Source organism: Vicugna pacos, chromosome 22, assembly GCF_048564905.1.
Source record: "Vicugna pacos chromosome 22, VicPac4, whole genome shotgun sequence".
Lineage (NCBI taxonomy): Eukaryota > Metazoa > Chordata > Mammalia > Artiodactyla > Camelidae > Vicugna > Vicugna pacos.
This window is the reverse complement of record NC_133008.1, coordinates 5,223,563-5,242,638: the sequence shown is the minus strand read 5'-3', so window position 1 is coordinate 5,242,638 and position 19,076 is coordinate 5,223,563. Positions and strand designations below refer to the sequence as shown.

Sequence of the window (19,076 nt, the reverse complement as noted above, 5' to 3'; positions counted from 1 at the left end):
AGCTGAGTGGATAAATGGTGATGGAGCAGGAGCCTCACAGCCTGGTCAGGCCATGCCTGTGCACCGGAGCTGCTGCAGCTCCCACCATCACAGCTGCCGAAACAGAACATGGAGGAGCTGGGCCTTACCCCACGGAGGAGTGAGGCAAAGACAGCCTGGCCTTTGGATGTGACATGGTGGCAGCTGTAGCTGCAGCAGTGGTGGCAGCAGCTGGGGATGTCCATGACCAAGGGACCAAGGTCCTTGGGGTCAGGAATGAATGAATGTGTTCAATAAAATGTCTCTCATCCATTTGAGTAAACCATCATCCTGTCGCTGTTCAGACTGCCTCTGCTCCAGTCTGTCTGTTACCTCTGGGTAGGAGACTGCATTCTCTGGTCTTCTACCTTCTCTTTTGCGTTTCCATCTGTTGGTGTCTTTGTGTTTTATTCAGAATCTTTTCTGTTAATCTGTATTCCTAGTCACATGGTTTCTCCTTGATTGTGTCTAAACTTCTGCCAAGTCCATTAATTGAGCTTTAATGTTAATAATTTTATTTCTATTTTAGAATGTTCATTGTTTTTCTTTAAAATTTTCCAGTATTCGGCTGGAAATGTCTACTTTTGTTCTTAATCTGCTTGAACATATTAAGAGTAGTTATTTTAAAATGTGTGACTCTAACTGGATTTTAGACTGAGAAATTATTATTAATTTTATTAAATGTAATAATGGTCTGATAATTGGGTTGTTAGAGTTATATACTAAAGTCTTTAGAGACGAAATGATTTTATGTTTAGGATTTGCTTGAAAATGCTCCCAAAGTGTGTGTGTGTGTTTAATTGTTAAAGATGAATAATTTATACTTGGGGGTTCATTGTACTATTCTTTCTGTGATGTATGCTTAGAACTTTCCAAAATAAAAAACAGGTTTTAAAAAGTTTGATTCTGATGACTCCATTTTGGGGGGAGTTCCTAAGAGTTTGTTCTATTTTCTCTTGCCTTTCTTGCTTGCATTCCTTCACTTTGGTCTCACGGGTATTTGGTATTTGCAGTTGAGGACCAAGTGCTGCGCATGACAAGTAGTAGGAGTCACCTGAGGCCTTGTCTGCTGTCACCTCCCCCGAGGAAGGATTTGTGCTTTTTCTTGGCTGTCAGCTGGAACATTCACCACAATCCAGTTTTACACGTGACTGGAAGCTGGGATTCAGTCCCTCTGAGAGATGAGTAACATCTCTGTCACCCTTATTCCTAGGATGTAGCCCTTCCTGGTCCCCACCTGGAGTGTGGGTGGCCTGTGACCCTGTCCTGCCCTTTGGTTGGTGCTGGGCTCCAGGTTTTATCTCCTCCACTGAAAGGCTGCCAGGAGCTCTTGATCCCTCTTGTCCTCTCTTAACTGCCTTTTTTTTTTTTTTTTTTTTTTTTGCAGCTGGTAAACATCTCTGGGAAGACTGGGTTCACCACCCTAGTCCTTCCTTTAGCTCCCAAATCCTTCCTTGTTAATTCCTTGTTGGCTGGTTTTATCTTCCGTGCCTCCAGGCAAATTCTTTCTTTCTTTTTTAATATTTGCTCACTGTTCTAGCTGCTCTCATGGAAGACTGGGCTAAATTCTCCAGTTCACCGCTGCCATAGGCCATGTGTTTTCTCTCTTTGTTCCTCCTCCTTTGATGGGTCTGGCTCTCATTTTTCTAATCTCTCCTGCTTAAGGTTCTGTGAAGGCTGCCCGGAGGGGGCTCCTGGTTCCGTTCATGAATGGAACACTGCTCTAGTCATCCTCAGACCTGTCGATGCCAACAAAGCTCTTTGTGGCCCAACCGTATGAATCCAGAGTGTCTGTGCTTCTTTTGCACAAAGACCATGAATCCCCTGCTAGGGATAGGTAGCTGAATTGACTGCCCTTGAAGACCGAGGATGTGGCTGCCTCTGCTGGGGTTCCTTGAGCTGAGGGGCTTGACTGAGAACCCTGAACTCAACCCCGAATACTGAGGGAGTGGACTGCTCTTCACAGGGAACTCTCTCTGGCACAAATCACATTTCTTTCAGCAGCAAGCTTTTTGGATGCCTTGAAGGGATGTTGCGTGAATTAAGAGTATTTCAATCTTCCTCGCAGATGTAGAACTTCTTCTGGGATTCAAAGAAAGAGAAAGGGCGGGGAAGAGGGAGGCCAGGGGAAGAGGCTATTTGCCCACTTACTGTCCTCGGAAGCACCGGCAGATCCAGGGCTGAGACGCCCAGCGGCTCCCGAAGAGTGACCACAGCTCCTGCTGCCTGGGCCTGGGAGGGTTTATCAGGCAGGAGCACCTGGGCAGGAAGGGGGGCTGCAGAGTTTTCCTGTTGTGCTTTTGGCCTGAAGCATGGCTGGTCTTGAACTAAACATGCTTTTTTTTTAACCCTTTATTGAGGGAGAAGCTCATTTACAAAAAAATAAATTTAAATTTAAATTAAATTTGGAAAAAGTTAGCATAACCCCATCCAGGCACCACACAGGCTTATGCGAAGCCCAGTGAAATAACGGAAACCCCGTAGCATTCTGTCTTCATACCTAATCGCCGCCACTGCACCCACCTCACCCCCAACGCTGATGATGTGTGTGCTGTGCTGAGCTTCAATGTGCAGGCACTGCTCACAGTGCTTTACATGTATTAATTAATCTCAAAACAATCTCTCATCTCCATTTTATAGATGGGGAAACTAAGACAAAAATTAATAACTTCTCCAGCAAGTGGTGGAAGTGGGATTCAAACCCAGGCCATTTGGTTCCAGAGTCTGTGCATTTTTGCTAACCTGTTCTGGGCCTGAGCTCAGAGCCACCCTGCGGGTGTGCCCCATCCTCACTGCTGGCAGTCCTAACTCAAGGTGTCCTGGGCCCCTCTGCACATGCCAGTGGCCAGTTGGGGCACCCTGGTGCAGCTGTCCACCTTCCTCTACGATTCTGGGCGACGGGCGATATGAAAGCTTTGCTGTCCCTCAGGCTCTAATGTGGACACATGTCCTCCAGGCTATGGATTCTTAAACCTGAGTGGGTGTAAAGGTCACCTGGAGGTTTGCTGAAAAAAAAAAAAGAAGCAGATTCCTGACTTGACTCCACTGCATTTGAGGAATTTATACCTTTCTGAGGATCTCCAGTTGGAAACACGAGCTTTTATTGAATAAGAATCACATGTGTGTTTTGACAGTTTTCAGCCATCTAGTCCTCCTCTCATTTCTTCACCCCTGTGTACCTATGTAGCGTCACACAGGGGAGAAACCCAGCCATCACTGGCAGGGCAGGCCCAGAAGAAGGGACGGGCTCAGAGTGGGCACCAGAAGCGTCTGCAAGGGTGGAAACAGCTCACTCTGGATTTAAAGGATGACCAAAAAGGACGCAGGCTAAGAAACACAAGGTTTCTGAGGCAAGAGAAGGCTCCACTTGACTTCTTTATTGAGGGCGCTAAACACCCATGACCGCTGAAACACGTATTAAGAGCCTCTGTTTATCTCTTTCTAGCTCCCTGTTTTGAAATGACACTAATTCCATTTTACAACATTGAAATCAAACTTAAGATGTTAAGCGCCCTAAACAACCATATATTAAATTGCTGGAGTATGTTATGCATGTTAAATGCTTTCCTCTCATTTATCAAGAAAACTTCAAACTGTGTCAGAATGGGGGTTTTCATGAATGGGTCTCCGGGGGGTGGGGGGCATCTGCGGCCCGGCTCGGTCTCTGCCTCGCTTCTGCCTGCTCGCTTGTGTGACGCAGCCCTGGGGCCTCCTTGGGCCTCTGCGCTCCCTGGGCGGCAGGCCCCCCTGCACGCTTGGAGCGGATTAGCCTTGCATCTCACGGGTTAGGAAATCGAGACACAGAGGTGACTGGGCAACCGGCCCCAGAGCAGCACAGGAGAACCGGCAGAGGCGGGCCCCTGCCCCTGTCGGCTTCTCCCTGTTGGGGAGAGTCGCCCCTTGACGAACCGAACACTGTGCATCTCTCAGGACAGAGCTGAAGACACTAACAATTACCCAGCAGTGGAAAACCCCCCTGGCTCTGCATCTCGTGTTGAGGACGTCTCAGCCTGTGCCTTTCCACCCGGCCTGGAGCCCTCCTCTCTGGGAACTGTTTTTCTATGTAGTTTTCTCGGGGTCATTAAACTTTCCTGCTTTAAAAAAAACACCTCTTTGAGTTTTATGGCTATTTCTTTTTTCTCTATGTTAAAAGATTCTCTATTTCTTTTGACGGCATCATTTCTGTACCAAAGGTGTCCCTATTTCTTCCTCCACTCCCGGCCCTCCGGCCGTGTGTGACAATGTGCTCTCTGGGCCTCAGCTGTACTTTCTGACTTGACATTCAGCGTCCCCACTCCCACCCCTTCCCATTACCTGTTGCTATGAGGCAGCATTTGTTGGCAAAATCTGTGTGTTCGCTGTGGCTTCCCACAGCTGTAAAAATGGCTTCACCACTCACCTTCTGTCAGAACTACCACGATGCACACTTGTAGACTGCAGATAGCTACGCAGCCTCCTTATGAAAACTGGCTGAAATCCACTAGACACAAGGTGCTGACTAGTGGTCAGAAAATCACCTGTGGTGTATAGGTGGGCACAAAACATCCAGTCTGTGCAATTTGTGAATTGATGCATATAAAGGAATACAAATAATTACATGTAAAAATTGTCGTATAATAGAACCTTCTTAAGGGATAGTTCACATCACTGATTTAAAAATATGTTTCTCAGTTTTTCAACTGTTACTTACATCGAGCCACATACTAAAAATTCAGGTACTTTAATAATTAAATGGTATAATTTTTTTTAGATTGTGAAACCTTGGTCAATATTTACAGGGCTTAATTTTCCCACATCTCAGTGTCCTTGTCTGTAGAATGGGTTGTTGTGAGGATTAAATGAGTAGATACATGAAGACACTTAGAATATAGTGTCAAACAGAACAGAAAGAAAGTCGGAGGGGGGTGGTATATCATTCTGAGGGTGGGGAGGAAATTTGCAAGCAGAACATAAGAGACAGATACCACAGAAGGAAAGGTTAATAGATTTAACATCAGGAGACTGAAAACACTGTAAGGGGGAAAAGGCACGAGAAATTGCAGTGACAGCATTGCTAATGAAAACTGTAATAAATACCACATAGAGATCATCATTCTAAGTGAAACAAGCAAGGAGGGGAAAGAAAAATGCCATATGATATCACTCATATGTGGAATCTAAAGAAAAAAAGACAAAAAAGACACTATGAACTCATTTACAAAATAGAAACAGACTCACAGACTTAGTAAATAATCTTATGGTTACTGGGGAAAGGGGGTGGGAAGGGATAAATTTGGGAGCTTGAGATTTGCAAGTATTAGCTACTATATATGAAAATAGATTTTTAAAAAGTTTCTTCTGTACAGCACAGGGAACTATATTCAATATCTTGTAATAACCTTTAGTGAAAAAGAATATGAAGATGAATATATGTATGTATATGCATGACTGGCACATTATGCTGCACACCAGAAATTTAATACATTGTAACTGACTCTATGTACTTCAGTAAAAAAAAAAAAAACTGCATAACAAATGCCAGATTAATATTCCTAATATATTCTATATGTGATTATACAAGCTTTATATTATATAAAATACAATCACATAACTTATAACATAACTGGCAGATGTCACTTTAAAACAATTATCAAAGTTGTATAAAAAACTTTAATAAAGGCTAATAGACATGAAAAGCAATTCACAAAAACAAATGAAAGTCAAAAATAAACAAATGAAAAATATTAAACTATTGATAATCAGAGAAATGGCAATGGGAAGTTTGCCAGAGCTGTTTTTCTGCAGCCAAATGCAGAGTGAGTTCTGAGAGGCGTGTGACCCACCCGGCTAACAAAGCTGGTGGAATGTGATTTGGCAAAGATCATGCAACTCTTTGGCCCACCCATTCTGCTTCTAGGAATTCAAGTAAATAGTCACAAGTATGTACGAAACTGTAGTGATAAAAATATATTTAAAAGTGAAAAGGTGTGAATTAGCCCGGTGCCAAGCCAAGACTGTGCATCAGTCATGAACATGTGAGGAAATTGATCATTAAAATGATCCTATAAATTAATACTCTGACTCAGAAACCTATTTCTAACCTATTCCTCAGTTACAGAAATATGTCTGCTATACACTAACCCCTGTGTAGAAGGAGTGATTAGTTTTTCCTTTATTTTCCAAATTTTCTAATTTGGACATTAAAACAAAAAGTAAATACAGTTTTGAAGGGCGTACATGCATTATTCCATGGTCTTCAATATGTACATACATAAACAATAATATCTTAGTTTTTTCAGAGTTTTCAGAACTATTTGCACTTGCAACGCTACACGTACGGAAGGGGCTGTAGGCTTACTCTTTCATGAATCCATCTTGAGGAATCTGGGTGTAATAACTACAAGAAAAGCAAAAAAAGTAATTAGAAGACTTCTATGGAAATCTGCATGACAGGTCACCCTGCTAAAGAGTAATCGTTAAGATATGATTAATTACATCAATCAGTGCCGCCGGTAGGGGAAGCTGGAGAGTGTCTGAGGGTCCCATTCCTGTCTTCAGAATACCTGTCTTGTTGGTTTTTGTTTTTTTCCAAGTCTTGTTAAATTAACTATTTACATTGCTTTATATAAGGTCCTTACAAATAAGAATTGTTTACCTCGAACTATCCTCCCCCTAACTTCCCAGAAAATCTTTGATGCTGAACCTCACCGATGTTTTTTTCCTGGTGGTAGTTGGTTTTCTACAGCTTGAATAGTAGTTGAAGGCAGCATACTCCATCAGAGCAGCAAAGATGAACAAGAAGCACACGGTCACAAAGAGGTCCACGGCAGTCACGTAGGAGACGCGGGGCAAGGACTTCCTGGCTACGGTGCGGAGCGTGGTCATGGTCAGCACTGTGGTGATGCCTGCACGGGGGACAGGTACCGAGGTGTAAAAGGAGCCACACAGAATCCCTCCACTCCAACACAGTGTGGTTTATTTTTTTTTAATGTGAACCTTTCTTGATATTGCATCAATGTAATAACACTTATAATTGTAATTAATGTCTATATAATTTTATAAGCAACATTTCCATAAAAATTTACCATAGTCTTCACAATAACATTAAAATACCTGGATCTTTTTGTTTATTCAGTTATTCTCTTATTGTTTGACACTTTGTCTTTTAAAATACTTTTAATGAGAATACAGTTTGCCATCTCCAATAATTTCCATCTGTTCCTCATCTCACACTTTTCTTCTGCCCGGATAAACCATGTCTACGCTCAGTTCTCCTCCTCTGTGCAATTTGTAAACTCCCGTCTTTCTTCCAGGCCTAGCTGAGATACCACTTTTTCTGAGGCAAGACTGCTTCTAGCAACCCAGGCAGAGCTGGCAACACACACGTCTTCACAATCTCTGTACCTGCTGTGTTCCTCATTTTTTTGCATTATCACAGTGAATTCCCTATGTCTTTACAGTTTCTCTCCCTGAACAGATCATGTGACCTTTAAGAGCAAAACTATCTTCCTCATCTTTGCTTGTCTGTTACCTAGCATTGTGCGTAGCATTTTAGACATTTCAATAAATACTTTGTATGGAGTGCACTGATTCGCTGACTAATTAGTTAACTAATCATACCCAGTACTGATCTGACTTTATTTTATACCTATGGGTCACCACTAAAGACTTAATCAAAGGCTGTGGAAAATATTTAGGCAAGAGATGCACATGTGATGGATAGTTTACAAGGAAAAACGAATGAAAAAAGGAATGGAGTCTACCAAAATGAAGGCGAGTATAATGATTCAATGATTATCATGTGAAACAAGTGAAGGCTGACTTTCCCCTAGATGAGCTCCTAGGAAGTTAGAACCTGCTGGAGCTGTCAGACAGGTGGGCTAGTAACACGCATCCCAGAATCACAGGCTGTGACACTCCCACCTCTGTGGTTCACTGGGGATGCTGTAAAGTTATCTGTCCAGCAGTACTACTCAGGAATCAGGCAGCCATGACGGATGGATGACCATTGGTTCCCACCTTTGCGGCAGCATCAGAGCTCTTGTTTGGTGTGCCTCCCTGGCCTGGAAATCAGCAAAGACCAGTTGTAGAGTGAGTCAAAGAGTACAGCATGAACAGCTTGGCCAGGTGTAAAGGATATTGACCTGGAAGCCAAAGCCTTCAGCTTTGTTCTGGGCCTTCTCAGCATCTGGACATACCAAGTCACTTACTTTCTTTGTATCGGTTTCTTTAATCAGCACAGTGAAAACAGAGTGCCAGCCTCTCCTTATTGTAAGTGGGAAAGTTGTGATGCTTCATGTAAAAAAGCATCCTAAACTTGAAAAGTCTACACCAATGGCAGTGTATTTTTACTTAAAAAAAGATTTTGCAATAAATGTCCAATATAACTATTTTCTAATGTGGTGACCATGTTATGTCTGTGGGATTTTAAATAGGTATTTTTTCACTAAATTTGGGGATTTTAACCTAATTTCTTCACAACTTTTTAACCTCATTTTTTCTCTTTTTGTTTTGGAACACCAGTTACAATTATTTTATACATCTTTATATGTCCCACAGATCACTGAGGCTCTGTTCATTCTTTTAAAATCTTTTTTACCCTTCTCTTTTCAGATTAGGTACATTTCATATGATGATCTCCAACTAGACAAGATTTTTTTCATGCTATCTGCAATCTCTTCCTAAGATCATTTAGCATTTTACTTTCAACTTGACTATTATACATTTTATTCTATAATTTCCTTTTTTAATATACTTTATCTGCTGGAATTATCATCTGTTCATTCATTAAGATTGTATTTTCTTTTAAATCCTTGAACATTGTTATAATAGCTCTTTAAGGCCCATGCCTGCTTGTTCAACATCAGAGTTCCATTTTGATATTGACTCTTTTTTTTTCTTGATAATGGATCATTACCCATTACCTTCTTAGAAAGTCTAATAATATTTTACTGTAGAGTAAATATATAGTACTGCATTATGGATGACACATTACAAACAGTATGGACTACATTACCTTTTCTGTTTTGTTATCTTTTTAAAAAATAATGTTGAATGCTTTCTTACAATAAATAGTTAATTTTTTGGTGATTTCCCTTGATCTTGTCATTACATGATTTAAGCTTTATTTAAAGGAATCTGGAGTACCTCTTTATTGTTAGGCACAGCCTTTCTGGTGAATCAACTAAATATCCTGGTGTTAATGACATTTCTCCACCCTTCTGGTATGTAAATCTATTATCTGCCAGCCCCGTGTATTTCTACTATCTTGTCCTCTTAATGCTGCAGTGGCTACTCTTTGATAAGATTTTCACAGTCTCAAGTTGTGCAAGCATAACTACATCTTATCTTGTTTAGAAGCTGATCTTTAAAGTCATGCTCCCTATGACACCTGACATTTGTAGTCATGAGGTCATAACCCCAAGAATATTTACTAAATCTGTTATGCCTTTGCCAGTTGATTTGTCAATTCTATCATGTATTTTCTATAAGCGTGCAAAACTAATATTGGCAGAGGATATTAAAGGCTAATTTATCATGTTCAAACAGTACTTTATTGTTAAACAAATGAAGAATTAAGAAACAAACAAAAAAGATACAGTGTAATACAGGAGACTTTGCAAAGATTTTAAAACTGAGGCAGTTCCCTTTTTTTGAAAGACAATTTTTGGGGGGGAAACAACCTCTGTATTACACATTACCTGTATTCACAAATCAAAATACTGAAAGTTAGGCAAAAGTCTTATCATAATTAAAAACTCCGCTATAATACATGTTGCACAATCATAAAATCACTGGAATTTAATGTTTTATTAAGAGGACTTTGAGGGCCAGAGATAAATTCATGAAACACTTTGAGCTTTAATATGTAAATTGTAGCTGAAAAGAATGATCATTTTCTTGTTTGCTGGGAAAGCTACTACAGACAAACAGAACTTTTATTAAGAGGCTATTTTACTAATTTGTATCATCAGTCCTCAGAGGCGTGTAGTAAGTTCTATTTCTTTACATTGGCATAACGACACTTTTGAATGCGGCAGGTTCCAGGGCATGACTATGGTTTTATGATGATATCATCCTTAGAGCCTATTATCGGATGATGCAATTGCCTTATTCTGAATCCCTAACCTCAACTTAATTAAGTGGTACACAGGGAATTCTGCTGTGAGGAAGAGCAACATACCTTGGCTATTTTAAAGAACCATGGTTCATGCAGCCCTCACATTAGATCAGTCACTTTTGAACTAAGTCTTTTTCATTGAAAGTATTTTTTTTCTATATTAAAGTTACACAAATCAATACAAGAGTTTTTCTGAAACTCACCTAATGCTGTTCTTGCTGGTGTAGCATCTTTTTTTATCCAAAATCACACCCAGGATAAAACTACAGTCAGCATACAGGGAATGTATGTTTGAATAGTGAAGTAGCCCATTCTTCTACTCAATTCAAAATATATAGTCATGACAACATAATCACCTGTAATAAAGTATTGTCAAAATTAACACAACCTTCACGTCTTAAAAATAATTTGAGGAAATAATTTAAAACAATTTGTTAAATGAATAACTTGGATAAAAATACACAAGTACAGCAACATCAAACTGGAAAAAGACTCCAACTGCTGGTGCCCTTAAACTTAATTTTTATAGTATCCATGGCTGTGCAAGGCATTTTACTGTAAGAGGCACAAAAGATACATATTAATTAACAGAGGAGGCAGACATGCCAGACCATTACTCAATAAGCTAATATTGCTTGTGTTTATCTGTTTGCTGCCTGTCGAAAATCAAGGGTAGCAAGTCACAAACTCAACCCCCAAGCAGAATCATTGTCATTTGGCTTTTTCAATAGTAACAGACGTATACATACACTTCACGTCGAAACTTGTGTAACAGATTTATACTTATATTCTTGTAGTAGGATGAATTTAAGCTTATCAACCTTTTACTTTATGTTTTATTTTCTATTTTTATATTTACCGTACCCTTTCATGGCTCTGGCACTTAGGCTGTGCCAACCCAGAAAACAAACAGAAGAAGTCATTCTGCGGCACTCTGCTCCCTCCTAACTAAAGCAAAGCCACAACGTAACAGAGTTGGGATGAAGATGGATGTTACTGGAAATTTCATAAGATTGCACGAGGGACTGGGAGAAGGCGCATGCCTAGTACATTGTACATTTATTCCAAAATCATCTCTATTCGTACCTTTCCTAGGTGATCTGCTGCTCAGATCATGTCTCTCCTCCTCCTCTTGTTTGACTTTCATGCTTAAGCCCACTGGATTCAAACTTCTTGCACCTCAAATTCAAAATTCAGGTGACCAGAACTGGATTATCAGCTCCATCACACCAACACCTGCTCTTAACTTAGGTCCTTCTTTCATTTATTCACACACCATCTCTGACTCATTTTCCCTTCTCCAACTCCTGTTCTGCTCTCAACTCCTCTTCCTGCCTAATCCAGCTACTGTCTATCTTAGCCCCCACTTTCTCTAACAACCTTCTCTGCTCCAGACCATTCTGTGCCCTGCCACCAAAAGGATCTTTCTAGAATATGAACATTATTATATCCCTCCCCTAAGAATCCTTCACCAGCATCTTGCGCCCCCTGTGCAATTCTCACAACTTTATCATGGCCTTGTTGGAGCCCAGGGTAGGCCATCCCTACGCGTGCCTCAGTGGCATATTGATTATTTCGAATTAGAGTTATTTTAGAAATGGCCACTACCAAGAGGGACATTCTGACCCTCCTCTCTACCCCTGAAAGTAGGAAAAAATGTGAAAGTTACACTCCTTGCAACTAGAGGTAGAGGACAAACTTATCTCCAAGTAGCCTGTATAAACATACCGTGTTACTTCAGTTTACTACCCCAAGTCCATGCCCCGTTTGGATTCCTTACTAATGAAGCATGCAAAGCCCAAGTTTTCTCCTGTAAATTCCTCACAAATTATTGTTTCTTTGTCTAAAAAGTATAAAAGCTGTCTGGCCACTTCTTAGGTCCCATTTCTATGAGACCTCCATGTGTGTTAATTAAATTTGGTTTCTTTTTCTCTTGTTAATCTGTCTTGTGTCAATTTTATTATTAGCATAGCCAGAAGAAATCAAGACGGGGAGGGGGGAATTTCCCACACTGACAATTGACAGTGTTCTGCACGAACACCCCATGCCTTGTACTCCCCGCATTCTAGGTCCGTGGGGGGTCCCCAGGGGCTCAGATGCGCAAGGTCTCCCCCAACAGCTGCCGCATCTCTGCCCTCCTGCCTAGGGTGCTCTTCTTCCTCCACCTGCATCCAGATGGCTCCCACCCAACTGTGAAGCTCAGCTTGGAAATCATTTACTTCACCAAGAAGTCCTCCCTACACACTCCTAACAATGGTGGTTAATTTATTTCTATAATTATCAATATAATATCTGCCTTAAAACCAACAAGTGAGGTAGGTGATAGAATATATGTCTTGTTTATCAATGTTAACTTGATAAGCAATCAATTCATATTTTTTCGATGAGGAGTCCCATTTTTAAAATCTACAGGGAAACGATATTAAGCCCATATGAAAATCATGCCTTTCAATAAATCAGAATGTTTTTTGCAGGATGTGGTGTTTGGTTGTACCAATACTTAGGATGACTGATAGACACATTAATTTTGAGGTCATTTCCCAAGAAACATTTAAAATTTTTAGCAAATTAGTCTTTCACTACAAAGGAATTAGAATAATAAACCTGAAGCAATCAAAAACACAAAAATATTTTTCTAGGTAATATGAATGTCAAGTTACATAATTTCCTATGGAAATATCATTGAATTATGTGTGATATTTAAATGTCTATTAATTTTTTCATAAATTTCGATTAAAAAACTGAGCAGAAAACAAACAGTACACAGAATAACAAAACACAATAAATCACCCTAGCAGTTATGAACATAACCCCAAGGGAATATCCAAAGAGTTGAATAATTTCTTCAACAGCCATTGTAGTTTCCTCAGTAAGATAAGCAGAAGGACAACTTCAGAGCAGGCACAATTCATTTCAGCAAACCTACCTGCTTTGCCCCAACCTGAGGTGAACAGGTTCCCCATTTCCTGTGTTCAGAATACCCCTTTGCCTAGCTCACAGGTCTGCCTGGATGCGCCACCACCAGGTATAAAAGTGAGGAGAAGCCATCAGGGCTACATTCTGGGGTCTGATTCTATAATTCAGCCGGCTCTTGGTGAGATTCTAGGACACGCCCCAAAAAGTGGTTCCAGAGAGCACTATGGATCTTGTTTTCCAGCTTCCACGGGGAATAAACACCTGGAGAAGCAGCGGCAAGGGAATTCTGGGTCCCAGCTGCCCGGTCCCCCACAGGAAGGCCAACACAAAGTCAATGTGCCGCTCACCACAAATAGGAAGGAAGAGGCCATGGAGTTCTCATTTTCTCATTTTCTGTGCATATGTAACTTGTTGGTCTAGGCCTGAAGTAAAACGTATCTTCTTAGGAAGTAAAATCTCCTCCCTGTTTCTGAAAATATGAGGCTGGGAAGTCCATTCTTAAATTACATTTGCCATTAGTTCCAGGACTCTGACTGAGAAGGAAACGTTGTACCTTCTGCGCTCCCACCCTCAGCACGTGCACACACACTTGCACACCTGCTCCTTCTACACACGCGGGCCTGGCCGGCTCCAGCGAGGGTGCGGAGGCTCAGCTCCAGATGCGCGCTCCTTGGAGGCCCTGCCTCCTTCTCCGAGGTGTTTAAGCTATTCACTGTGATCAACGTTCAGCGCTCCTAATGCAGTTCATAAACTAGACTGCAGTGGTGTTTGCTCTTTGTGGTTGGTTCTTTCCAAGCTAGAGACCTGGGTTTCCAATTGACTCTTATGACAGGCAACAGGGATCGGTGATTCGGGAATCACGGCAGTCATGGAGCCCACCCTGGAATGTGCCTGACGCCTACTTCCCAGAGGAAGATGGAATGAAAACCGCTGGGGAGGGAGGGAGAAGTTTCTCTTTGATGTGTCAAGGTAAAAAAGTTATCTTGGGCTTGGTGGAATAGCGAGAGCAAGTTGCCTTTTGCCAACTGTTCATTTCTGTGACCCTTTGTTCCTTCTAGGCCAGTAAGAAGCACTGGAAACCCTCTGGGGGAACAAGTGTGCTACTAGTTTTCAGGACAACAGCACAGAGCAGGCATTTAATACATATAGATAAAATAAAAATTTATCAAGCTAATACTGTGTTCCATGAGCTACAAAGATTAATAAGATACAAAATCTCCCTCAAGGTTAAAGACCAGCTGCATCTTCCATAACGTCCATGGTTCCCAGAGAATATTATTGTAAATCATTGTTCACTCAATGTTGTAGATGCCCGCATTTCTTCATTGCACCCCAGGCACCAAAGCATTCCTTTGGACTGCCTTTAAATGTAGTTGTCACTTCCCCAGATTTCTTCTCCTTCTGATGGCCATGTCTTCTCTCCCTGTCACAGAGGTACCCCACTCTCTGGCCTCCTTTGAAAACATCCTAAGATTAATACTCCTCAAAAGCCAGTCAGGGCCTGGTAACTGGCAAGTAGTGCTCAGCGCAGCGAAAGTCTAACCTTCTCCATTCAAGTCAAGATTGCCCTGGAAAGACTTGTCCTTTTCTATTTTCTTTATGACATCAGTTTATGAAAAAGTTCTTCGTTTTACAGAAATTAAATGTATCAACCTTTTATTTTATTGTTGGTGCTTTTGTGTCATCCTTGAGCATGTGTTCCCTAAACTAAGGTTATAAAGATATGTGCTATTTTTTCTATTAGTTTGGCTTTTCTCCACTTATTTTTATGCAGTCGATTCTTCTTCAAATTAAATTTTTAAAAATTCCATGATCAGTTGTCACAGCATCACTTACTGCTACCCGCAGTCATCTGCAGCGCCACCTCACATGTCCATGTATGTGTGGATCTGTTTCTGCATGCCAATTCCTGCACAATTACCACACTATCTTAACCATTAAAACTGGGAGGCACACCCTAAAATAGCCCCTGATCAGTCACATATTTGGACAATTTTCTCTTGAGAACCTAGGCAGCAACTTTGGCCAACAGAACTTCCTTAATTTGGTCATTTCATTTGGAAAAACTGAATGGATTTTGTAGATTGGCTGATTTCAAATTTGATCCAAAGAAAGGTTATTGTGGGTGGGCCTGGCTTAAACAGGCAAAATCCTTCAAAGAAGAACTGGGACTTTCATGTTGAGAAATTATCCTTCTGGTCTTGAAGAAGTAAGCTGCCATTAGCTCTACAGCTACAAACAGCAAATGGTGACAACCACCTGATGAGATCAGGAGGCTTTTCCCCAGTCAAGCTTCCAGTGAAAATGAAGCTCAGCCAGTACCTCAGCTGCAGCCTTTGAGAGCCTAACCAAAGGACCCAGAGAAGCCGTACTCCTCACTCACTTACTCACAGAAACTGCTGAATAATTGTGTGCTTTGTCTTAAGCCATTAAAGTTGTGGCAACCTCTTACAGAGAAATAGAAAACTAAGGGAGAGGGACACCCAGCAGAACAACCGAACAGGCTGCCCCTCAGACACAGCCCTCCCTCAGTAACACTAACTTGGCATCCATTTAGGGACCAAAGTGCCTCTGTGGGAGCTGTGGGGCTCAGATGGGAGGTTGTGCTGCAGAATGAAGAGCGTCATTTTGAGAAACCAGATCCATACCCATGGGGCAGACTCACTGTGGTCTCAGCCACAGACCTAAAAACAGCTCTGCTTGTCTTAGGACTCAGCTACAGCCCCGTTTGGCTTTGATTCTCTCACCAGCACCATCTGTCAAGGGACCTATGAGGAGTCACACCCACTGGGTGTTGGCCAATAGACATACAGGACTTGGTCTCAGCTTTGCACCATAAATGGCCCATGAACCAGCTCCTGCCCCTCCTGGTTGTGGTCTGGGAGCCCCTAAAGGACACTGGTTTAAATAATCTCCCACGGATAAGAGACCTTTTGTAGAAATCCAGGAGTCAAGTGGAAAAACTAAAGCACACCACTAGAACAACAGCAACAAAAACCCAAGATTGGACACACTGAAGAGGATCACAGGAACATTTTTTTCCCTACTTGTTCCCACAAAGCTTTAATTTTTTATTGAGGTATAGACAGTTTACAATGTTGTGTCAATTTCTGCTGTACAGTACAACTTTTCAGGCATACGTGAATATGCATATATTCATTAACATATTCTTTTTCACCATAAGCTAATACAAGATATTGAATATATTTCCCTGTGCTATGCAGTGTGAACTTGTTTACCTATTTTCTATATACCAGTCAGTGTCTGCAAATCTCAACCTCCCAGTCTGTCCCTTCCCACCGGCCTTCCCCCTAGCAACCACAAGGCTGTATTCTATGTTTGTGAGTCTGTTTCTGTTTTATATATAAGGTCATTTGTCTTTTTTTTTTTTTAGATTCCACATATGTGTGATATCATATGGTACTTTTCTTTCTCTTTCTGGCTTAATTCACTTAGAATGACAATCTCCAGAACTATCCATGTTGCTGCAAATGGCATTATTTTATCATTTTTATGGCTGAGTAGTATCCCATTGTTTAAATATACCAAATTTCTTTATCCAGTCATCTGTCAGTGGACATTTAGGCTGTTTCCATGTCTTGGCTATTGTAAATAGTGCCACTTTGAACACTGGGGTGCAGGTGTCATTTTGAAGTAGGGTTCCTTCTGGATATATGCCCAGGAGCGGGACTGCTGGGTCATATGTTAAGTCTGTTTTTAGTCTTTTGAGGAATCTCAATACTGCTTTCCACGGTGGCTGCACCAAACTGCATTCCCACCAGCAGTGTATGAGGGTTGGTCCCCTTTTCTCCACACTGTCTCCAGCATTTGTCATTTGTGGACTTTTGAATGATGGCCATTCTGACAGCGTAAGGTGATACCTCATTAAAGTTTTCATTTGCATTTCTCTGATAATTAGTGATAATTAGCATTTTTTCATGTGCATATTGATCATTTGTATTTCTTCCTTGGAGAATTGCTTGTTTAGGTCATTCACCCATTTTTGGATTGTTTTTTAATCTATCTTATATATAGCAGTTAATATTACCATTTTTTAATTTTTGCTTTTATTTCTTTTGCCTTGTGATACAGATCTAAGAAAATATTGCTACAATTTACACCGAAAAATGTTTTGGCTATGTTCTCTTGCAGGAGTTTCATGGTATCGTGTCTTATATTTAGGTCTTTAAACCATTTTGAGTTTATTTTGTTATATGACGTGAGGGAGTGTTCTGGTTTCATGATTTACATAAAGCCATCCAGCTTCCCCAATATCACTTGTGAAAAGGCTGTCTTTTCTCCACTGTATATTCTTGCCTCCTTTGTCATAGACTAATTGAGTGTATATTTGTGGTTTCATTTCTGGGCTCTCTATTCTGTTCACTGATCTATATGTCTGTTTTGTGCCAATACCATGCTGTTTTGATAACTGTAGCTTTGTGGTATTGTCTGAAGTCTGGGTGGGTTATGCCTCCAGCTTTGTTCTTTTTTCTTAGGATTACTTCAGCAATTCTGGGTCTTCTGTGGTTCCATATAAATTTTAAAATGATTTGTTCTAGTTCTATGAAAAATGTTCTGGGTAATGTGACAGGGATGACATTAAATCTGTACATCGCTTTGGATACTATGGCCATTTTAACAATATTCTTCTGATCCAAGAGCATGGGATACCTTTCCATGTTTGTAAGTCATCTTCAGTTTCTTTCTTCAATTCTTTACAGTTTTCAGCTTAAAGGTCTTTCACCTCCTTGGTTAAGTTTATTTTTAGCTTTGTTTGATGCAATTTTAAATGGGATTTTTTGTTTTGCTTTTTCTTTCTGATGTTTCATTGTCAGTGTAAAGGAATGCAACAGATCTTTGTATATTAATCTTGTATCCTGCTATCTTGCTGAATTCATGCATTAGTTCTAACAGTCTTTGTGTACAGTCTTTGGAGTTCTCTATATAGAGTATCATGTCATCTGCAAATAATGACAGTTTTACCTCTTCCCTTCCAGTATTGATGCCTTTAATTTCTTTTTCTTATCTGACAGGAGGACCTAGAACTTCTACTACCATGTTGAATAGAAGTGGGCAGAGTAGGTATCCTTACCCTTCTCCTGAATTAATGGGAAGACTTTCAGTTTTTGATCACAGAATATTATGTTAGCTGTGGGTTTGTAGTAAAAGGCTTTTATTATGTTGAGATATGTTCCCTCAACATCCACTTTGGTGAGAGTTTTTATCATGAACGGATGTTGAATTTTATAAAATGCTTTTTCTGCATCTTATTGAGACGATAATATGGGTTCTGTCTTTTGTTGACTTGCATATCTTGAGCCATCTTTCTGAACAGGATCAGATTTGCATCATAGTTCTCTTGTACAGCAGTGGGAAGATGAATTAGAAAGAACTCATAGGAAGGACATGAACAGTTCAGCTGAGAGATAAGGGCCTGCATTATTAACAGAGTGAAAAGACAGCCCTCCAAAGGGGAGAAAATATTTGCAAATCCCATATCTGGTAAGGGATAAATACGCAGAATATATAGAGAAGCCCTCCAACTCATCAATACAATTTTAGAAACGGGCAAAAAACTTGAGTAAACATTTACCAAAATAAGTTATAAAAATAGACAATAAACATATGAAAAGTGCAACATTGCTAATCATCAGGAAAATGCAAATATCAAAAGCATAATGAGAAACCACCTCACACCTATTAGGATGGCTACTATAAATAACAGGAAACAACAAGTGTTGGTAAGGGTGTGGAGAAATTGGAAACTTTGTGCACAGTTGGTGGGAATGTAAATTGGGGCAGCTGCAGTGGAAAACAGTTTTGTGACTCATCAAAAAATTAAAAATAGAATTACCATAGGATCCAGCAATTGCACCTCTGGGTTTTTACCCCACAGAATTGAAAGCAGGATCTCAAAGAGAAATCTGCACACCCAATTTCATAAAGGCATTAGTCAAAACAGACAAAAGGTGGAAGGAACCCAAGTGTGCATGGACAGGTGAATTGACAAGCATGATATGGTATATACAGTCAGCTCTCAGTA

General features: G+C 40.6%; 1 long non-coding RNA gene across 1 annotated transcript; it reads right to left on the bottom strand.

Moving 5' to 3' along the window:
* Positions 1-5,949: 5,949 nt before the first annotated feature.
* Positions 5,950-10,719, bottom strand: LOC140688380 (uncharacterized). The gene is made up of 2 exons (XR_012063027.1): positions 10,321-10,719; positions 5,950-6,902 (listed from the first exon to the last, which is right to left on the bottom strand). It is a non-coding gene; the product is annotated as an uncharacterized lncRNA (long non-coding RNA).
* Between the last annotated feature and the right edge of the window lie 8,357 nt (positions 10,720-19,076).